The sequence below is a fragment of the Schistocerca americana genome, chromosome 8, assembly GCF_021461395.2.
Source record: "Schistocerca americana isolate TAMUIC-IGC-003095 chromosome 8, iqSchAmer2.1, whole genome shotgun sequence".
Classification (NCBI taxonomy): Eukaryota; Metazoa; Arthropoda; class Insecta; order Orthoptera; family Acrididae; genus Schistocerca; species Schistocerca americana.
This window is the reverse complement of record NC_060126.1, coordinates 95,344,002-95,358,855: the sequence shown is the minus strand read 5'-3', so window position 1 is coordinate 95,358,855 and position 14,854 is coordinate 95,344,002. Positions and strand designations below refer to the sequence as shown.

General features: G+C 53.2%; 50 non-coding genes across 50 annotated transcripts; 20 read left to right on the top strand and 30 right to left on the bottom strand.

Annotated features, from left to right (window-relative positions):
• Nucleotides 1–142: 142 nt before the first annotated feature.
• On the top strand, nucleotides 143–215 carry Trnar-acg. Its single transcript has one exon. It is a non-coding gene; the product is annotated as a tRNA-Arg (tRNA).
• A 287-nt stretch (nucleotides 216–502) lies between these two features.
• Nucleotides 503–574, top strand: Trnam-cau. Its single transcript has one exon. It is a non-coding gene; the product is annotated as a tRNA-Met (tRNA).
• A 245-nt stretch (nucleotides 575–819) lies between these two features.
• Nucleotides 820–891, bottom strand: Trnad-guc. The gene has a single exon. It is a non-coding gene; the product is annotated as a tRNA-Asp (tRNA).
• A 107-nt stretch (nucleotides 892–998) lies between these two features.
• On the bottom strand, nucleotides 999–1,070 carry Trnad-guc. The gene has a single exon. It is a non-coding gene; the product is annotated as a tRNA-Asp (tRNA).
• Nucleotides 1,071–1,177: 107 nt separating this feature from the next.
• Nucleotides 1,178–1,269, bottom strand: Trnai-uau. Its single transcript is given in 2 exon segments — nucleotides 1,178–1,213; nucleotides 1,232–1,269. It is a non-coding gene; the product is annotated as a tRNA-Ile (tRNA).
• Nucleotides 1,270–1,647: 378 nt separating this feature from the next.
• Nucleotides 1,648–1,720, top strand: Trnar-acg. The gene has a single exon. It is a non-coding gene; the product is annotated as a tRNA-Arg (tRNA).
• A 287-nt stretch (nucleotides 1,721–2,007) lies between these two features.
• On the top strand, nucleotides 2,008–2,079 carry Trnam-cau. The gene has a single exon. It is a non-coding gene; the product is annotated as a tRNA-Met (tRNA).
• Nucleotides 2,080–2,324: 245 nt separating this feature from the next.
• Trnad-guc lies at nucleotides 2,325–2,396 on the bottom strand. Its single transcript has one exon. It is a non-coding gene; the product is annotated as a tRNA-Asp (tRNA).
• Nucleotides 2,397–2,503: 107 nt separating this feature from the next.
• Nucleotides 2,504–2,575, bottom strand: Trnad-guc. Its single transcript has one exon. It is a non-coding gene; the product is annotated as a tRNA-Asp (tRNA).
• Nucleotides 2,576–2,682: 107 nt separating this feature from the next.
• On the bottom strand, nucleotides 2,683–2,774 carry Trnai-uau. Its single transcript is given in 2 exon segments — nucleotides 2,683–2,718; nucleotides 2,737–2,774. It is a non-coding gene; the product is annotated as a tRNA-Ile (tRNA).
• A 378-nt stretch (nucleotides 2,775–3,152) lies between these two features.
• Trnar-acg lies at nucleotides 3,153–3,225 on the top strand. The gene has a single exon. It is a non-coding gene; the product is annotated as a tRNA-Arg (tRNA).
• A 287-nt stretch (nucleotides 3,226–3,512) lies between these two features.
• On the top strand, nucleotides 3,513–3,584 carry Trnam-cau. Its single transcript has one exon. It is a non-coding gene; the product is annotated as a tRNA-Met (tRNA).
• Nucleotides 3,585–3,829: 245 nt separating this feature from the next.
• Trnad-guc lies at nucleotides 3,830–3,901 on the bottom strand. Its single transcript has one exon. It is a non-coding gene; the product is annotated as a tRNA-Asp (tRNA).
• A 107-nt stretch (nucleotides 3,902–4,008) lies between these two features.
• Trnad-guc lies at nucleotides 4,009–4,080 on the bottom strand. Its single transcript has one exon. It is a non-coding gene; the product is annotated as a tRNA-Asp (tRNA).
• Nucleotides 4,081–4,187: 107 nt separating this feature from the next.
• Trnai-uau lies at nucleotides 4,188–4,279 on the bottom strand. The gene is given in 2 exon segments: nucleotides 4,188–4,223; nucleotides 4,242–4,279. It is a non-coding gene; the product is annotated as a tRNA-Ile (tRNA).
• Nucleotides 4,280–4,657: 378 nt separating this feature from the next.
• On the top strand, nucleotides 4,658–4,730 carry Trnar-acg. Its single transcript has one exon. It is a non-coding gene; the product is annotated as a tRNA-Arg (tRNA).
• Nucleotides 4,731–5,017: 287 nt separating this feature from the next.
• On the top strand, nucleotides 5,018–5,089 carry Trnam-cau. Its single transcript has one exon. It is a non-coding gene; the product is annotated as a tRNA-Met (tRNA).
• A 245-nt stretch (nucleotides 5,090–5,334) lies between these two features.
• Trnad-guc lies at nucleotides 5,335–5,406 on the bottom strand. The gene has a single exon. It is a non-coding gene; the product is annotated as a tRNA-Asp (tRNA).
• Nucleotides 5,407–5,513: 107 nt separating this feature from the next.
• On the bottom strand, nucleotides 5,514–5,585 carry Trnad-guc. Its single transcript has one exon. It is a non-coding gene; the product is annotated as a tRNA-Asp (tRNA).
• A 107-nt stretch (nucleotides 5,586–5,692) lies between these two features.
• Trnai-uau lies at nucleotides 5,693–5,784 on the bottom strand. The gene is given in 2 exon segments: nucleotides 5,693–5,728; nucleotides 5,747–5,784. It is a non-coding gene; the product is annotated as a tRNA-Ile (tRNA).
• A 378-nt stretch (nucleotides 5,785–6,162) lies between these two features.
• Nucleotides 6,163–6,235, top strand: Trnar-acg. Its single transcript has one exon. It is a non-coding gene; the product is annotated as a tRNA-Arg (tRNA).
• A 287-nt stretch (nucleotides 6,236–6,522) lies between these two features.
• Nucleotides 6,523–6,594, top strand: Trnam-cau. The gene has a single exon. It is a non-coding gene; the product is annotated as a tRNA-Met (tRNA).
• A 245-nt stretch (nucleotides 6,595–6,839) lies between these two features.
• Trnad-guc lies at nucleotides 6,840–6,911 on the bottom strand. The gene has a single exon. It is a non-coding gene; the product is annotated as a tRNA-Asp (tRNA).
• A 107-nt stretch (nucleotides 6,912–7,018) lies between these two features.
• Nucleotides 7,019–7,090, bottom strand: Trnad-guc. The gene has a single exon. It is a non-coding gene; the product is annotated as a tRNA-Asp (tRNA).
• A 107-nt stretch (nucleotides 7,091–7,197) lies between these two features.
• On the bottom strand, nucleotides 7,198–7,289 carry Trnai-uau. The gene is given in 2 exon segments: nucleotides 7,198–7,233; nucleotides 7,252–7,289. It is a non-coding gene; the product is annotated as a tRNA-Ile (tRNA).
• Nucleotides 7,290–7,667: 378 nt separating this feature from the next.
• On the top strand, nucleotides 7,668–7,740 carry Trnar-acg. The gene has a single exon. It is a non-coding gene; the product is annotated as a tRNA-Arg (tRNA).
• A 287-nt stretch (nucleotides 7,741–8,027) lies between these two features.
• Trnam-cau lies at nucleotides 8,028–8,099 on the top strand. Its single transcript has one exon. It is a non-coding gene; the product is annotated as a tRNA-Met (tRNA).
• A 245-nt stretch (nucleotides 8,100–8,344) lies between these two features.
• Trnad-guc lies at nucleotides 8,345–8,416 on the bottom strand. The gene has a single exon. It is a non-coding gene; the product is annotated as a tRNA-Asp (tRNA).
• Nucleotides 8,417–8,523: 107 nt separating this feature from the next.
• On the bottom strand, nucleotides 8,524–8,595 carry Trnad-guc. The gene has a single exon. It is a non-coding gene; the product is annotated as a tRNA-Asp (tRNA).
• Nucleotides 8,596–8,702: 107 nt separating this feature from the next.
• Nucleotides 8,703–8,794, bottom strand: Trnai-uau. Its single transcript is given in 2 exon segments — nucleotides 8,703–8,738; nucleotides 8,757–8,794. It is a non-coding gene; the product is annotated as a tRNA-Ile (tRNA).
• Nucleotides 8,795–9,172: 378 nt separating this feature from the next.
• Trnar-acg lies at nucleotides 9,173–9,245 on the top strand. Its single transcript has one exon. It is a non-coding gene; the product is annotated as a tRNA-Arg (tRNA).
• A 287-nt stretch (nucleotides 9,246–9,532) lies between these two features.
• Nucleotides 9,533–9,604, top strand: Trnam-cau. The gene has a single exon. It is a non-coding gene; the product is annotated as a tRNA-Met (tRNA).
• A 245-nt stretch (nucleotides 9,605–9,849) lies between these two features.
• Nucleotides 9,850–9,921, bottom strand: Trnad-guc. The gene has a single exon. It is a non-coding gene; the product is annotated as a tRNA-Asp (tRNA).
• Nucleotides 9,922–10,028: 107 nt separating this feature from the next.
• Nucleotides 10,029–10,100, bottom strand: Trnad-guc. Its single transcript has one exon. It is a non-coding gene; the product is annotated as a tRNA-Asp (tRNA).
• A 107-nt stretch (nucleotides 10,101–10,207) lies between these two features.
• On the bottom strand, nucleotides 10,208–10,299 carry Trnai-uau. The gene is given in 2 exon segments: nucleotides 10,208–10,243; nucleotides 10,262–10,299. It is a non-coding gene; the product is annotated as a tRNA-Ile (tRNA).
• Nucleotides 10,300–10,677: 378 nt separating this feature from the next.
• On the top strand, nucleotides 10,678–10,750 carry Trnar-acg. Its single transcript has one exon. It is a non-coding gene; the product is annotated as a tRNA-Arg (tRNA).
• A 287-nt stretch (nucleotides 10,751–11,037) lies between these two features.
• Nucleotides 11,038–11,109, top strand: Trnam-cau. The gene has a single exon. It is a non-coding gene; the product is annotated as a tRNA-Met (tRNA).
• Nucleotides 11,110–11,354: 245 nt separating this feature from the next.
• On the bottom strand, nucleotides 11,355–11,426 carry Trnad-guc. Its single transcript has one exon. It is a non-coding gene; the product is annotated as a tRNA-Asp (tRNA).
• A 107-nt stretch (nucleotides 11,427–11,533) lies between these two features.
• Nucleotides 11,534–11,605, bottom strand: Trnad-guc. The gene has a single exon. It is a non-coding gene; the product is annotated as a tRNA-Asp (tRNA).
• Nucleotides 11,606–11,712: 107 nt separating this feature from the next.
• Trnai-uau lies at nucleotides 11,713–11,804 on the bottom strand. Its single transcript is given in 2 exon segments — nucleotides 11,713–11,748; nucleotides 11,767–11,804. It is a non-coding gene; the product is annotated as a tRNA-Ile (tRNA).
• Nucleotides 11,805–12,182: 378 nt separating this feature from the next.
• Nucleotides 12,183–12,255, top strand: Trnar-acg. Its single transcript has one exon. It is a non-coding gene; the product is annotated as a tRNA-Arg (tRNA).
• Nucleotides 12,256–12,542: 287 nt separating this feature from the next.
• Nucleotides 12,543–12,614, top strand: Trnam-cau. Its single transcript has one exon. It is a non-coding gene; the product is annotated as a tRNA-Met (tRNA).
• Nucleotides 12,615–12,859: 245 nt separating this feature from the next.
• Trnad-guc lies at nucleotides 12,860–12,931 on the bottom strand. Its single transcript has one exon. It is a non-coding gene; the product is annotated as a tRNA-Asp (tRNA).
• A 107-nt stretch (nucleotides 12,932–13,038) lies between these two features.
• On the bottom strand, nucleotides 13,039–13,110 carry Trnad-guc. The gene has a single exon. It is a non-coding gene; the product is annotated as a tRNA-Asp (tRNA).
• A 107-nt stretch (nucleotides 13,111–13,217) lies between these two features.
• Trnai-uau lies at nucleotides 13,218–13,309 on the bottom strand. The gene is given in 2 exon segments: nucleotides 13,218–13,253; nucleotides 13,272–13,309. It is a non-coding gene; the product is annotated as a tRNA-Ile (tRNA).
• Nucleotides 13,310–13,687: 378 nt separating this feature from the next.
• On the top strand, nucleotides 13,688–13,760 carry Trnar-acg. The gene has a single exon. It is a non-coding gene; the product is annotated as a tRNA-Arg (tRNA).
• A 287-nt stretch (nucleotides 13,761–14,047) lies between these two features.
• Nucleotides 14,048–14,119, top strand: Trnam-cau. The gene has a single exon. It is a non-coding gene; the product is annotated as a tRNA-Met (tRNA).
• A 245-nt stretch (nucleotides 14,120–14,364) lies between these two features.
• On the bottom strand, nucleotides 14,365–14,436 carry Trnad-guc. Its single transcript has one exon. It is a non-coding gene; the product is annotated as a tRNA-Asp (tRNA).
• A 107-nt stretch (nucleotides 14,437–14,543) lies between these two features.
• Nucleotides 14,544–14,615, bottom strand: Trnad-guc. The gene has a single exon. It is a non-coding gene; the product is annotated as a tRNA-Asp (tRNA).
• Nucleotides 14,616–14,722: 107 nt separating this feature from the next.
• Trnai-uau lies at nucleotides 14,723–14,814 on the bottom strand. Its single transcript is given in 2 exon segments — nucleotides 14,723–14,758; nucleotides 14,777–14,814. It is a non-coding gene; the product is annotated as a tRNA-Ile (tRNA).
• Between the last annotated feature and the right edge of the window lie 40 nt (nucleotides 14,815–14,854).

Below are 14,854 nucleotides of genomic sequence, written 5' to 3'. Positions count from 1 at the left end.
ATGCGTGGCAAGCTCTAAGCTCTGCAGGCGCACTGCGGCCACGCAGCTGCACGAAAGGTACCTTCCTTGGGAGCTTGCTCAGCCATGGAGAACACGTTTCTTAGCGAATTGCACTTGTCTCGTAGAAAGAAATGCTGCCACTGGCCCTGTGGCGCAACGGATAACGCGTCTGACTACGGATCAGAAGATTCCAGGTTCGAATCCTGGCAGGGTCGGCGTTTTGTTAGTTGCCGACGCGTAGCTGGGCAGTGGATTTCGTATGTCGCCGCACCGTGGAGTGCTTTGTTGCTCCTGTGCATCTCGCAGCTGCATGTCGAGTCGATCGTGGTAAATATCGCTGCCTGCAAGCGTCAGCGTAGCGTCAGTCGAGCAAAGTCGAGACAAGTCAAGCTGAGAGCTGTAGGAGATGATACGCAATTAAATACAGGCGTGTGAAAGCGACGCAGACAACACTTTCCAAGTGTCCCACGTCACGTGGCGAAGAGCCGGCGCAACCCCAGGCAGCAGAGTGGCGCAGTGGAAGCGTGCTGGGCCCATAACCCAGAGGTCCGTGGATCGAAACCACGCTCTGCTAAAATTATTTCTTTTGCGGACTGTGCCGAGCTCGATTATTACGCCCACAGCGTCGGCTGGGGTGCTTTGATACAGCGTTAACAGCATACCCCGCAATTCTGAAATGTGAAGAATGCGAGAACCACTTCCTAAGTTGTAGCATTTTTTAAGATTTTGCGCCAACTACACTCCACGATCGCAAAGTTAATGCTCTTACGACCCACATACGCGCAACACTCGAACAGGGTTGTGAGATAAAAATCGCATCTCCCCGGCGGGGAATCGAACCCCGGTCTCCCGCGTGACAGGCGGGGATACTAACCACTATACTACCGAGGATGCGCTGTAGACAGGTGCCTGTGTGCGAGAGATATGGTGCTAGTAGCCGCAAACGACCTACACTAAGTTCGGCGAGTGATAGAGCAGCAATTACAAATCGGATGTGCCTCCCCGGCGGGGAATCGAACCCCGGTCTCCCGCGTGACAGGCGGGGATACTAACCACTATACTACCGAGGAAGACGCAGCTAGCGTCTCGAATGCACAATTATGTTACTCAAATAGCTGATACATCTCAAACCTAGCCTCCTGTTGCTGTCAGAGACAGCTGCTAAGAAATAAAAGTATGCCCCAGGTGAGGCTCGAACTCACAACCCCGGCATTGCTCACGGCTACTGCCTTATAAGTACCGTGCGCTAACCAATTGCGCCACTGGGGCTACAACAGAGTGCTTTCAGTTAGCGGTATTCACTTTGCTGCAAACCAATGGTGGGCACAGAAACATACGATCGCCACCTGATGCCATACTGCGACTTTGGCACCTGACTACCAATGCTTCGTGCTATTCTTGTTTCATATGCTACGCTTACATGCACATCAACCGGCTCTCGTCGTCGAGAAAACGTGGGAAAACGCGCGCCTTGCCTTCTGCTACCTGTCGAACAGCGAGAGCAGATGCGTGGCAAGCTCTAAGCTCTGCAGGCGCACTGCGGCCACGCAGCTGCACGAAAGGTACCTTCCTTGGGAGCTTGCTCAGCCATGGAGAACACGTTTCTTAGCGAATTGCACTTGTCTCGTAGAAAGAAATGCTGCCACTGGCCCTGTGGCGCAACGGATAACGCGTCTGACTACGGATCAGAAGATTCCAGGTTCGAATCCTGGCAGGGTCGGCGTTTTGTTAGTTGCCGACGCGTAGCTGGGCAGTGGATTTCGTATGTCGCCGCACCGTGGAGTGCTTTGTTGCTCCTGTGCATCTCGCAGCTGCATGTCGAGTCGATCGTGGTAAATATCGCTGCCTGCAAGCGTCAGCGTAGCGTCAGTCGAGCAAAGTCGAGACAAGTCAAGCTGAGAGCTGTAGGAGATGATACGCAATTAAATACAGGCGTGTGAAAGCGACGCAGACAACACTTTCCAAGTGTCCCACGTCACGTGGCGAAGAGCCGGCGCAACCCCAGGCAGCAGAGTGGCGCAGTGGAAGCGTGCTGGGCCCATAACCCAGAGGTCCGTGGATCGAAACCACGCTCTGCTAAAATTATTTCTTTTGCGGACTGTGCCGAGCTCGATTATTACGCCCACAGCGTCGGCTGGGGTGCTTTGATACAGCGTTAACAGCATACCCCGCAATTCTGAAATGTGAAGAATGCGAGAACCACTTCCTAAGTTGTAGCATTTTTTAAGATTTTGCGCCAACTACACTCCACGATCGCAAAGTTAATGCTCTTACGACCCACATACGCGCAACACTCGAACAGGGTTGTGAGATAAAAATCGCATCTCCCCGGCGGGGAATCGAACCCCGGTCTCCCGCGTGACAGGCGGGGATACTAACCACTATACTACCGAGGATGCGCTGTAGACAGGTGCCTGTGTGCGAGAGATATGGTGCTAGTAGCCGCAAACGACCTACACTAAGTTCGGCGAGTGATAGAGCAGCAATTACAAATCGGATGTGCCTCCCCGGCGGGGAATCGAACCCCGGTCTCCCGCGTGACAGGCGGGGATACTAACCACTATACTACCGAGGAAGACGCAGCTAGCGTCTCGAATGCACAATTATGTTACTCAAATAGCTGATACATCTCAAACCTAGCCTCCTGTTGCTGTCAGAGACAGCTGCTAAGAAATAAAAGTATGCCCCAGGTGAGGCTCGAACTCACAACCCCGGCATTGCTCACGGCTACTGCCTTATAAGTACCGTGCGCTAACCAATTGCGCCACTGGGGCTACAACAGAGTGCTTTCAGTTAGCGGTATTCACTTTGCTGCAAACCAATGGTGGGCACAGAAACATACGATCGCCACCTGATGCCATACTGCGACTTTGGCACCTGACTACCAATGCTTCGTGCTATTCTTGTTTCATATGCTACGCTTACATGCACATCAACCGGCTCTCGTCGTCGAGAAAACGTGGGAAAACGCGCGCCTTGCCTTCTGCTACCTGTCGAACAGCGAGAGCAGATGCGTGGCAAGCTCTAAGCTCTGCAGGCGCACTGCGGCCACGCAGCTGCACGAAAGGTACCTTCCTTGGGAGCTTGCTCAGCCATGGAGAACACGTTTCTTAGCGAATTGCACTTGTCTCGTAGAAAGAAATGCTGCCACTGGCCCTGTGGCGCAACGGATAACGCGTCTGACTACGGATCAGAAGATTCCAGGTTCGAATCCTGGCAGGGTCGGCGTTTTGTTAGTTGCCGACGCGTAGCTGGGCAGTGGATTTCGTATGTCGCCGCACCGTGGAGTGCTTTGTTGCTCCTGTGCATCTCGCAGCTGCATGTCGAGTCGATCGTGGTAAATATCGCTGCCTGCAAGCGTCAGCGTAGCGTCAGTCGAGCAAAGTCGAGACAAGTCAAGCTGAGAGCTGTAGGAGATGATACGCAATTAAATACAGGCGTGTGAAAGCGACGCAGACAACACTTTCCAAGTGTCCCACGTCACGTGGCGAAGAGCCGGCGCAACCCCAGGCAGCAGAGTGGCGCAGTGGAAGCGTGCTGGGCCCATAACCCAGAGGTCCGTGGATCGAAACCACGCTCTGCTAAAATTATTTCTTTTGCGGACTGTGCCGAGCTCGATTATTACGCCCACAGCGTCGGCTGGGGTGCTTTGATACAGCGTTAACAGCATACCCCGCAATTCTGAAATGTGAAGAATGCGAGAACCACTTCCTAAGTTGTAGCATTTTTTAAGATTTTGCGCCAACTACACTCCACGATCGCAAAGTTAATGCTCTTACGACCCACATACGCGCAACACTCGAACAGGGTTGTGAGATAAAAATCGCATCTCCCCGGCGGGGAATCGAACCCCGGTCTCCCGCGTGACAGGCGGGGATACTAACCACTATACTACCGAGGATGCGCTGTAGACAGGTGCCTGTGTGCGAGAGATATGGTGCTAGTAGCCGCAAACGACCTACACTAAGTTCGGCGAGTGATAGAGCAGCAATTACAAATCGGATGTGCCTCCCCGGCGGGGAATCGAACCCCGGTCTCCCGCGTGACAGGCGGGGATACTAACCACTATACTACCGAGGAAGACGCAGCTAGCGTCTCGAATGCACAATTATGTTACTCAAATAGCTGATACATCTCAAACCTAGCCTCCTGTTGCTGTCAGAGACAGCTGCTAAGAAATAAAAGTATGCCCCAGGTGAGGCTCGAACTCACAACCCCGGCATTGCTCACGGCTACTGCCTTATAAGTACCGTGCGCTAACCAATTGCGCCACTGGGGCTACAACAGAGTGCTTTCAGTTAGCGGTATTCACTTTGCTGCAAACCAATGGTGGGCACAGAAACATACGATCGCCACCTGATGCCATACTGCGACTTTGGCACCTGACTACCAATGCTTCGTGCTATTCTTGTTTCATATGCTACGCTTACATGCACATCAACCGGCTCTCGTCGTCGAGAAAACGTGGGAAAACGCGCGCCTTGCCTTCTGCTACCTGTCGAACAGCGAGAGCAGATGCGTGGCAAGCTCTAAGCTCTGCAGGCGCACTGCGGCCACGCAGCTGCACGAAAGGTACCTTCCTTGGGAGCTTGCTCAGCCATGGAGAACACGTTTCTTAGCGAATTGCACTTGTCTCGTAGAAAGAAATGCTGCCACTGGCCCTGTGGCGCAACGGATAACGCGTCTGACTACGGATCAGAAGATTCCAGGTTCGAATCCTGGCAGGGTCGGCGTTTTGTTAGTTGCCGACGCGTAGCTGGGCAGTGGATTTCGTATGTCGCCGCACCGTGGAGTGCTTTGTTGCTCCTGTGCATCTCGCAGCTGCATGTCGAGTCGATCGTGGTAAATATCGCTGCCTGCAAGCGTCAGCGTAGCGTCAGTCGATCAAAGTCGAGACAAGTCAAGCTGAGAGCTGTAGGAGATGATACGCAATTAAATACAGGCGTGTGAAAGCGACGCAGACAACACTTTCCAAGTGTCCCACGTCACGTGGCGAAGAGCCGGCGCAACCCCAGGCAGCAGAGTGGCGCAGTGGAAGCGTGCTGGGCCCATAACCCAGAGGTCCGTGGATCGAAACCACGCTCTGCTAAAATTATTTCTTTTGCGGACTGTGCCGAGCTCGATTATTACGCCCACAGCGTCGGCTGGGGTGCTTTGATACAGCGTTAACAGCATACCCCGCAATTCTGAAATGTGAAGAATGCGAGAACCACTTCCTAAGTTGTAGCATTTTTTAAGATTTTGCGCCAACTACACTCCACGATCGCAAAGTTAATGCTCTTACGACCCACATACGCGCAACACTCGAACAGGGTTGTGAGATAAAAATCGCATCTCCCCGGCGGGGAATCGAACCCCGGTCTCCCGCGTGACAGGCGGGGATACTAACCACTATACTACCGAGGATGCGCTGTAGACAGGTGCCTGTGTGCGAGAGATATGGTGCTAGTAGCCGCAAACGACCTACACTAAGTTCGGCGAGTGATAGAGCAGCAATTACAAATCGGATGTGCCTCCCCGGCGGGGAATCGAACCCCGGTCTCCCGCGTGACAGGCGGGGATACTAACCACTATACTACCGAGGAAGACGCAGCTAGCGTCTCGAATGCACAATTATGTTACTCAAATAGCTGATACATCTCAAACCTAGCCTCCTGTTGCTGTCAGAGACAGCTGCTAAGAAATAAAAGTATGCCCCAGGTGAGGCTCGAACTCACAACCCCGGCATTGCTCACGGCTACTGCCTTATAAGTACCGTGCGCTAACCAATTGCGCCACTGGGGCTACAACAGAGTGCTTTCAGTTAGCGGTATTCACTTTGCTGCAAACCAATGGTGGGCACAGAAACATACGATCGCCACCTGATGCCATACTGCGACTTTGGCACCTGACTACCAATGCTTCGTGCTATTCTTGTTTCATATGCTACGCTTACATGCACATCAACCGGCTCTCGTCGTCGAGAAAACGTGGGAAAACGCGCGCCTTGCCTTCTGCTACCTGTCGAACAGCGAGAGCAGATGCGTGGCAAGCTCTAAGCTCTGCAGGCGCACTGCGGCCACGCAGCTGCACGAAAGGTACCTTCCTTGGGAGCTTGCTCAGCCATGGAGAACACGTTTCTTAGCGAATTGCACTTGTCTCGTAGAAAGAAATGCTGCCACTGGCCCTGTGGCGCAACGGATAACGCGTCTGACTACGGATCAGAAGATTCCAGGTTCGAATCCTGGCAGGGTCGGCGTTTTGTTAGTTGCCGACGCGTAGCTGGGCAGTGGATTTCGTATGTCGCCGCACCGTGGAGTGCTTTGTTGCTCCTGTGCATCTCGCAGCTGCATGTCGAGTCGATCGTGGTAAATATCGCTGCCTGCAAGCGTCAGCGTAGCGTCAGTCGAGCAAAGTCGAGACAAGTCAAGCTGAGAGCTGTAGGAGATGATACGCAATTAAATACAGGCGTGTGAAAGCGACGCAGACAACACTTTCCAAGTGTCCCACGTCACGTGGCGAAGAGCCGGCGCAACCCCAGGCAGCAGAGTGGCGCAGTGGAAGCGTGCTGGGCCCATAACCCAGAGGTCCGTGGATCGAAACCACGCTCTGCTAAAATTATTTCTTTTGCGGACTGTGCCGAGCTCGATTATTACGCCCACAGCGTCGGCTGGGGTGCTTTGATACAGCGTTAACAGCATACCCCGCAATTCTGAAATGTGAAGAATGCGAGAACCACTTCCTAAGTTGTAGCATTTTTTAAGATTTTGCGCCAACTACACTCCACGATCGCAAAGTTAATGCTCTTACGACCCACATACGCGCAACACTCGAACAGGGTTGTGAGATAAAAATCGCATCTCCCCGGCGGGGAATCGAACCCCGGTCTCCCGCGTGACAGGCGGGGATACTAACCACTATACTACCGAGGATGCGCTGTAGACAGGTGCCTGTGTGCGAGAGATATGGTGCTAGTAGCCGCAAACGACCTACACTAAGTTCGGCGAGTGATAGAGCAGCAATTACAAATCGGATGTGCCTCCCCGGCGGGGAATCGAACCCCGGTCTCCCGCGTGACAGGCGGGGATACTAACCACTATACTACCGAGGAAGACGCAGCTAGCGTCTCGAATGCACAATTATGTTACTCAAATAGCTGATACATCTCAAACCTAGCCTCCTGTTGCTGTCAGAGACAGCTGCTAAGAAATAAAAGTATGCCCCAGGTGAGGCTCGAACTCACAACCCCGGCATTGCTCACGGCTACTGCCTTATAAGTACCGTGCGCTAACCAATTGCGCCACTGGGGCTACAACAGAGTGCTTTCAGTTAGCGGTATTCACTTTGCTGCAAACCAATGGTGGGCACAGAAACATACGATCGCCACCTGATGCCATACTGCGACTTTGGCACCTGACTACCAATGCTTCGTGCTATTCTTGTTTCATATGCTACGCTTACATGCACATCAACCGGCTCTCGTCGTCGAGAAAACGTGGGAAAACGCGCGCCTTGCCTTCTGCTACCTGTCGAACAGCGAGAGCAGATGCGTGGCAAGCTCTAAGCTCTGCAGGCGCACTGCGGCCACGCAGCTGCACGAAAGGTACCTTCCTTGGGAGCTTGCTCAGCCATGGAGAACACGTTTCTTAGCGAATTGCACTTGTCTCGTAGAAAGAAATGCTGCCACTGGCCCTGTGGCGCAACGGATAACGCGTCTGACTACGGATCAGAAGATTCCAGGTTCGAATCCTGGCAGGGTCGGCGTTTTGTTAGTTGCCGACGCGTAGCTGGGCAGTGGATTTCGTATGTCGCCGCACCGTGGAGTGCTTTGTTGCTCCTGTGCATCTCGCAGCTGCATGTCGAGTCGATCGTGGTAAATATCGCTGCCTGCAAGCGTCAGCGTAGCGTCAGTCGAGCAAAGTCGAGACAAGTCAAGCTGAGAGCTGTAGGAGATGATACGCAATTAAATACAGGCGTGTGAAAGCGACGCAGACAACACTTTCCAAGTGTCCCACGTCACGTGGCGAAGAGCCGGCGCAACCCCAGGCAGCAGAGTGGCGCAGTGGAAGCGTGCTGGGCCCATAACCCAGAGGTCCGTGGATCGAAACCACGCTCTGCTAAAATTATTTCTTTTGCGGACTGTGCCGAGCTCGATTATTACGCCCACAGCGTCGGCTGGGGTGCTTTGATACAGCGTTAACAGCATACCCCGCAATTCTGAAATGTGAAGAATGCGAGAACCACTTCCTAAGTTGTAGCATTTTTTAAGATTTTGCGCCAACTACACTCCACGATCGCAAAGTTAATGCTCTTACGACCCACATACGCGCAACACTCGAACAGGGTTGTGAGATAAAAATCGCATCTCCCCGGCGGGGAATCGAACCCCGGTCTCCCGCGTGACAGGCGGGGATACTAACCACTATACTACCGAGGATGCGCTGTAGACAGGTGCCTGTGTGCGAGAGATATGGTGCTAGTAGCCGCAAACGACCTACACTAAGTTCGGCGAGTGATAGAGCAGCAATTACAAATCGGATGTGCCTCCCCGGCGGGGAATCGAACCCCGGTCTCCCGCGTGACAGGCGGGGATACTAACCACTATACTACCGAGGAAGACGCAGCTAGCGTCTCGAATGCACAATTATGTTACTCAAATAGCTGATACATCTCAAACCTAGCCTCCTGTTGCTGTCAGAGACAGCTGCTAAGAAATAAAAGTATGCCCCAGGTGAGGCTCGAACTCACAACCCCGGCATTGCTCACGGCTACTGCCTTATAAGTACCGTGCGCTAACCAATTGCGCCACTGGGGCTACAACAGAGTGCTTTCAGTTAGCGGTATTCACTTTGCTGCAAACCAATGGTGGGCACAGAAACATACGATCGCCACCTGATGCCATACTGCGACTTTGGCACCTGACTACCAATGCTTCGTGCTATTCTTGTTTCATATGCTACGCTTACATGCACATCAACCGGCTCTCGTCGTCGAGAAAACGTGGGAAAACGCGCGCCTTGCCTTCTGCTACCTGTCGAACAGCGAGAGCAGATGCGTGGCAAGCTCTAAGCTCTGCAGGCGCACTGCGGCCACGCAGCTGCACGAAAGGTACCTTCCTTGGGAGCTTGCTCAGCCATGGAGAACACGTTTCTTAGCGAATTGCACTTGTCTCGTAGAAAGAAATGCTGCCACTGGCCCTGTGGCGCAACGGATAACGCGTCTGACTACGGATCAGAAGATTCCAGGTTCGAATCCTGGCAGGGTCGGCGTTTTGTTAGTTGCCGACGCGTAGCTGGGCAGTGGATTTCGTATGTCGCCGCACCGTGGAGTGCTTTGTTGCTCCTGTGCATCTCGCAGCTGCATGTCGAGTCGATCGTGGTAAATATCGCTGCCTGCAAGCGTCAGCGTAGCGTCAGTCGAGCAAAGTCGAGACAAGTCAAGCTGAGAGCTGTAGGAGATGATACGCAATTAAATACAGGCGTGTGAAAGCGACGCAGACAACACTTTCCAAGTGTCCCACGTCACGTGGCGAAGAGCCGGCGCAACCCCAGGCAGCAGAGTGGCGCAGTGGAAGCGTGCTGGGCCCATAACCCAGAGGTCCGTGGATCGAAACCACGCTCTGCTAAAATTATTTCTTTTGCGGACTGTGCCGAGCTCGATTATTACGCCCACAGCGTCGGCTGGGGTGCTTTGATACAGCGTTAACAGCATACCCCGCAATTCTGAAATGTGAAGAATGCGAGAACCACTTCCTAAGTTGTAGCATTTTTTAAGATTTTGCGCCAACTACACTCCACGATCGCAAAGTTAATGCTCTTACGACCCACATACGCGCAACACTCGAACAGGGTTGTGAGATAAAAATCGCATCTCCCCGGCGGGGAATCGAACCCCGGTCTCCCGCGTGACAGGCGGGGATACTAACCACTATACTACCGAGGATGCGCTGTAGACAGGTGCCTGTGTGCGAGAGATATGGTGCTAGTAGCCGCAAACGACCTACACTAAGTTCGGCGAGTGATAGAGCAGCAATTACAAATCGGATGTGCCTCCCCGGCGGGGAATCGAACCCCGGTCTCCCGCGTGACAGGCGGGGATACTAACCACTATACTACCGAGGAAGACGCAGCTAGCGTCTCGAATGCACAATTATGTTACTCAAATAGCTGATACATCTCAAACCTAGCCTCCTGTTGCTGTCAGAGACAGCTGCTAAGAAATAAAAGTATGCCCCAGGTGAGGCTCGAACTCACAACCCCGGCATTGCTCACGGCTACTGCCTTATAAGTACCGTGCGCTAACCAATTGCGCCACTGGGGCTACAACAGAGTGCTTTCAGTTAGCGGTATTCACTTTGCTGCAAACCAATGGTGGGCACAGAAACATACGATCGCCACCTGATGCCATACTGCGACTTTGGCACCTGACTACCAATGCTTCGTGCTATTCTTGTTTCATATGCTACGCTTACATGCACATCAACCGGCTCTCGTCGTCGAGAAAACGTGGGAAAACGCGCGCCTTGCCTTCTGCTACCTGTCGAACAGCGAGAGCAGATGCGTGGCAAGCTCTAAGCTCTGCAGGCGCACTGCGGCCACGCAGCTGCACGAAAGGTACCTTCCTTGGGAGCTTGCTCAGCCATGGAGAACACGTTTCTTAGCGAATTGCACTTGTCTCGTAGAAAGAAATGCTGCCACTGGCCCTGTGGCGCAACGGATAACGCGTCTGACTACGGATCAGAAGATTCCAGGTTCGAATCCTGGCAGGGTCGGCGTTTTGTTAGTTGCCGACGCGTAGCTGGGCAGTGGATTTCGTATGTCGCCGCACCGTGGAGTGCTTTGTTGCTCCTGTGCATCTCGCAGCTGCATGTCGAGTCGATCGTGGTAAATATCGCTGCCTGCAAGCGTCAGCGTATCGTCAGTCGAGCAAAGTCGAGACAAGTCAAGCTGAGAGCTGTAGGAGATGATACGCAATTAAATACAGGCGTGTGAAAGCGACGCAGACAACACTTTCCAAGTGTCCCACGTCACGTGGCGAAGAGCCGGCGCAACCCCAGGCAGCAGAGTGGCGCAGTGGAAGCGTGCTGGGCCCATAACCCAGAGGTCCGTGGATCGAAACCACGCTCTGCTAAAATTATTTCTTTTGCGGACTGTGCCGAGCTCGATTATTACGCCCACAGCGTCGGCTGGGGTGCTTTGATACAGCGTTAACAGCATACCCCGCAATTCTGAAATGTGAAGAATGCGAGAACCACTTCCTAAGTTGTAGCATTTTTTAAGATTTTGCGCCAACTACACTCCACGATCGCAAAGTTAATGCTCTTACGACCCACATACGCGCAACACTCGAACAGGGTTGTGAGATAAAAATCGCATCTCCCCGGCGGGGAATCGAACCCCGGTCTCCCGCGTGACAGGCGGGGATACTAACCACTATACTACCGAGGATGCGCTGTAGACAGGTGCCTGTGTGCGAGAGATATGGTGCTAGTAGCCGCAAACGACCTACACTAAGTTCGGCGAGTGATAGAGCAGCAATTACAAATCGGATATGCCTCCCCGGCGGGGAATCGAACCCCGGTCTCCCGCGTGACAGGCGGGGATACTAACCACTATACTACCGAGGAAGACGCAGCTAGCGTCTCGAATGCACAATTATGTTACTCAAATAGCTGATACATCTCAAACCTAGCCTCCTGTTGCTGTCAGAGACAGCTGCTAAGAAATAAAAGTATGCCCCAGGTGAGGCTCGAACTCACAACCCCGGCATTGCTCACGGCTACTGCCTTATAAGTACCGTGCGCTAACCAATTGCGCCACTGGGGCTACAACAGAGTGCTTTCAGTTAGCGGTATTCACTTTGCTGCAAACCAGTGGTGGCCACAGAAACATACGATCGCCACCTGATGCCATACTGCGACTTTGGCACCTGACTACCAATGCTTCGTGCTATTCTTGTTTCATATGCTACGCTTACATGCACATCAACCGGCTCTCGTCGTCGAGAAAACGTGGGAAAACGCGCGCCTTGCCTTCTGCTACCTGTCGAACAGCGAGAGCAGATGCGTGGCAAGCTCTAAGCTCTGCAGGCGCACTGCGGCCACGCAGCTGCACGAAAGGTACCTTCCTTGGGAGCTTGCTCAGCCATGGAGAACACGTTTCTTAGCGAATTGCACTTGTCTCGTAGAAAGAAATGCTGCCACTGGCCCTGTGGCGCAACGGATAACGCGTCTGACTACGGATCAGAAGATTCCAGGTTCGAATCCTGGCAGGGTCGGCGTTTTGTTAGTTGCCGACGCGTAGCTGGGCAGTGGATTTCGTATGTCGCCGCACCGTGGAGTGCTTTGTTGCTCCTGTGCATCTCGCAGCTGCATGTCGAGTCGATCGTGGTAAATATCGCTGCCTGCAAGCGTCAGCGTAGCGTCAGTCGAGCAAAGTCGAGACAAGTCAAGCTGAGAGCTGTAGGAGATGATACGCAATTAAATACAGGCGTGTGAAAGCGACGCAGACAACACTTTCCAAGTGTCCCACGTCACGTGGCGAAGAGCCGGCGCAACCCCAGGCAGCAGAGTGGCGCAGTGGAAGCGTGCTGGGCCCATAACCCAGAGGTCCGTGGATCGAAACCACGCTCTGCTAAAATTATTTCTTTTGCGGACTGTGCCGAGCTCGATTATTACGCCCACAGCGTCGGCTGGGGTGCTTTGATACAGCGTTAACAGCATACCCCGCAATTCTGAAATGTGAAGAATGCGAGAACCACTTCCTAAGTTGTAGCATTTTTTAAGATTTTGCGCCAACTACACTCCACGATCGCAAAGTTAATGCTCTTACGACCCACATACGCGCAACACTCGAACAGGGTTGTGAGATAAAAATCGCATCTCCCCGGCGGGGAATCGAACCCCGGTCTCCCGCGTGACAGGCGGGGATACTAACCACTATACTACCGAGGATGCGCTGTAGACAGGTGCCTGTGTGCGAGAGATATGGTGCTAGTAGCCGCAAACGACCTACACTAAGTTCGGCGAGTGATAGAGCAGCAATTACAAATCGGATGTGCCTCCCCGGCGGGGAATCGAACCCCGGTCTCCCGCGTGACAGGCGGGGATACTAACCACTATACTACCGAGGAAGACGCAGCTAGCGTCTCGAATGCACAATTATGTTACTCAAATAGCTGATACATCTCAAACCTAGCCTCCTGTTGCTGTCAGAGACAGCTGCTAAGAAATAAAAGTATGCCCCAGGTGAGGCTCGAACTCACAACCCCGGCATTGCTCACGGCTACTGCCTTATAAGTACCGTGCGCTAACCAATTGCGCCACTGGGGCTACAACAGAGTGCTTTCAGTTAGCGGTATTCACTTTGCTGCAAACCAATGGTGGGCACAGAAACATACGATCGCCACCTGATGCCATACTGCGACTTTGGCACCTGACTACCAATGCTTCGTGCTATTCTTGTTTCATATGCTACGCTTACATGCACATCAACCGGCTCTCGTCGTCGAGAAAACGTGGGAAAACGCGCGCCTTGCCTTCTGCTACCTGTCGAACAGCGAGAGCAGATGCGTGGCAAGCTCTAAGCTCTGCAGGCGCACTGCGGCCACGCAGCTGCACGAAAGGTACCTTCCTTGGGAGCTTGCTCAGCCATGGAGAACACGTTTCTTAGCGAATTGCACTTGTCTCGTAGAAAGAAATGCTGCCACTGGCCCTGTGGCGCAACGGATAACGCGTCTGACTACGGATCAGAAGATTCCAGGTTCGAATCCTGGCAGGGTCGGCGTTTTGTTAGTTGCCGACGCGTAGCTGGGCAGTGGATTTCGTATGTCGCCGCACCGTGGAGTGCTTTGTTGCTCCTGTGCATCTCGCAGCTGCATGTCGAGTCGATCGTGGTAAATATCGCTGCCTGCAAGCGTCAGCGTAGCGTCAGTCGAGCAAAGTCGAGACAAGTCAAGCTGAGAGCTGTAGGAGATGATACGCAATTAAATACAGGCGTGTGAAAGCGACGCAGACAACACTTTCCAAGTGTCCCACGTCACGTGGCGAAGAGCCGGCGCAACCCCAGGCAGCAGAGTGGCGCAGTGGAAGCGTGCTGGGCCCATAACCCAGAGGTCCGTGGATCGAAACCACGCTCTGCTAAAATTATTTCTTTTGCGGACTGTGCCGAGCTCGATTATTACGCCCACAGCGTCGGCTGGGGTGCTTTGATACAGCGTTAACAGCATACCCCGCAATTCTGAAATGTGAAGAATGCGAGAACCACTTCCTAAGTTGTAGCATTTTTTAAGATTTTGCGCCAACTACACTCCACGATCGCAAAGTTAATGCTCTTACGACCCACATACGCGCAACACTCGAACAGGGTTGTGAGATAAAAATCGCATCTCCCCGGCGGGGAATCGAACCCCGGTCTCCCGCGTGACAGGCGGGGATACTAACCACTATACTACCGAGGATGCGCTGTAGACAGGTGCCTGTGTGCGAGAGATATGGTGCTAGTAGCCGCAAACGACCTACACTAAGTTCGGCGAGTGATAGAGCAGCAATTACAAATCGGATGTGCCTCCCCGGCGGGGAATCGAACCCCGGTCTCCCGCGTGACAGGCGGGGATACTAACCACTATACTACCGAGGAAGACGCAGCTAGCGTCTCGAATGCACAATTATGTTACTCAAATAGCTGATACATCTCAAACCTAGCCTCCTGTTGCTGTCAGAGACAGCTGCTAAGAAATAAAAGTATGCCCCAGGTGAGGCTCGAACTCACAACCCCGGCATTGCTCACGGCTACTGCCTTATAAGTACCGTGCGCTAACCAATTGCGCCACTGGGGCTACAACAGAGTGCTTTCAGTTAGCGGTATTCACTTTGCTG